Genomic DNA, 2,715 nt, shown 5'->3' on the forward strand with positions numbered 1-2,715 from the left:
ACTCGGGGGGCGGAGGCCATGCACGCTTAGCTTTTTTTTTTTTCTTATTCGAACACGGTGTTTCTTGTTTTTGTACATAGAAAACAGATACTTTTCGAAAACAAGACTTTTTACGCAAGTACGTACGCCGAATTCATCGCTCCCTGTAACCCCCCCCCCTCCCCCAACAAGTTTTCCCAAGTATATCATATTATATATATATAGCACGGAACGTACGCCGCGTACGCTCTCCCATAAATCCGCGTCCGGCATCCCGCGTCCGGGATGATTAGCCAGCTGAATCAGGTGGACACAGTTGCCCTCCCCATTCCCCACATATACAGTGTATACAAGTACATTCATCAATATCAGGTATTATATATATATATATATCATATAAACAATTAAACAAAGATGTACGGGAGCCCAAGGAAAAGCCGTAACGCTATCGGAGTGACGTAAGGTCGGTAACCTCCGATTTTATTATGAAATGATCATGGGCGCTTTATCTCACTTGAAGGAACTAATAGTAAGGCGAGACAATTAATGGAAAGCAATATCATGAGAAAAGTACAACGTAGGATCATAGTGGCATCGTTCGTGTACTTAGAATCTTTAAAGGAAAACACTATTCATGAGTAGAGCCGAGGATTCAAGAAATAGTTTAACGTTCTCATCTCGGCACTGGAATCATAGACTTGGAACCTTTATTCATAGGATCATCATTTTTTCATCATAGAGCCATAGTCGTCGTCTTAGTCATTAAGGCTTGCAATATTGTAAAACTTAGTTTTTTGAGAAAAACGAGTATTTTGGGAAAACACTTGTAAACTTTTAGGAAGGAAAATCATGTTTTGGAATCGAGGGTTTGGTAAAAACAATTATTATTTAGTAGTCGGAAGTAATAACCAAAAACTTTCCTTAACTATAGAATGAAAGTAAGTCAATGGGTCAATAAGAGAGAGTTCGGGAATAGTGGGCCCACCTCGAGTCAACCGAGGCGGCATATCAAATTTACGTATATTGGTTCATAGCGTCACTTGAGAGGGTCTTAGGATAATCGAATCCTATTTGTGTAAGTTCTGGATGTTTGAGAAGTTTTTCCAACATTTCATGCAAGTTCTAATTCAATTCTACTGAATGAATAGTAACTAGTTTTCAATCTCGGATTTCTAGAGTTATGGAAGTCTCCGAGGCGCGAAATCAAGCCTATACGTCTAGGACATGCCCAAGAAAGAAAGTAAGGTCTTACATACCTTTTTCCGCTTCTTACGCTCCTCCAAATTCAAGCTCCAAATCCGCCAAATCTACAAATTGGTCACATTTACCAAACCTTAGTTAGAAGTCTTTGAGTTGGATTCTTAAATGAACTTGGTTACCGAAATTTTGGCAGCATTTCCCGTAAATATACCATGCCACCAAGTTTAACTTGGCCGATTTCAATCAACAACAACCCCGGAATACAACCCGGCCAAACTAACAACATTCAATGCCAATAACCAACAATCATAATACAATATCGATAGGTAATTCAAGGTATCCAAACCAACATCCAATCTTACCCGAAATCTTCCAACTTAACTAGAACAATAACAACACACTTCTTTCTTTCCAATTCATAAACTACGTCAACATTTCTATATGTTAGCAACATCATTTTCATCAATACAAGAAGCTATATCGAATTCACATTATCTTGCAAATCAGCCCACAAACAATTACAACCTCAATTTAGACCATTGAACCTTCGTTTTCATCACATAATCTACAACAAATAACAACCAAACGTTACATAAAATTAGTTCATCTCTCCTCCAAAACAGCCCATACTCGGCCATAACATCAACATCTTTATTTCACGTATTTCATTCATTTCAATACATTACAACATGTTCCAACACAACACAAGACTAAGTAAAATTAATTCATTCTTCTTACACTAAGGTAGCCACTCACGGCCACACTACACACACCACACTTTCATGAATTCCATGCATTTCTACATTCCACAACACACAAAAACCGTGCACAACCATCCACAAGACATGTAGAGAGAGAGTTAAACCTTACCTTTCACTTATCTCTCCTTCGGCCTAGAGTAGAAAGATTGCAACAACGAACGATCCAATTGCTCCAACAACTTCTCCACGTCGTCAGAGAACCTTCTAATTAGTAGGAAAGCTTGAAGAATATATTTTTTCCTCTCCCTTTTCATGGCTGCATTCGACGACCTCTTTGGCCGTGCCTCTCTCTCCTTTCTTTCTTTTCTCCATTTTTCTCTAAGTCTCTAGAATTGGAAAAGATGAATAAGTCTTGCCTTATTCATCACATGTTCTATATATATATATATATAGCAAGGTGGCCGGCCAAGCCCCTTCCTTTTTCTAAATTTTTCTAGATTTTTCCCTTAATTTTTCTAGAAATTATCTAAGTCATAAAAGATGACTTGGTTGGCTTCTCTTGCAAGCTTTGTCCACACATGTATATATAATTAACTCCCATTACATTAAAAATGTGGACACATAGGGGCATGCCACACGGCCAAGGGCCCTCCAATTGCATTCTTAATATTTTTTTTATGAAATTCCCATTTTGCCCTAGTCCTCCGCGATATTTTCCATGAACCCTTTCCGAATTTTCCTTTTTACTCTTAACCTTTCTCATTATTTCCATACTACCAACGTCCATAAATAATTTCATAACCTACTAATGCATTAAAATAATTCTAGAACATAT

This window comes from Lycium ferocissimum, chromosome 3 (genome assembly GCF_029784015.1).
Source record: "Lycium ferocissimum isolate CSIRO_LF1 chromosome 3, AGI_CSIRO_Lferr_CH_V1, whole genome shotgun sequence".
NCBI lineage: Eukaryota > Viridiplantae > Streptophyta > Magnoliopsida > Solanales > Solanaceae > Lycium > Lycium ferocissimum.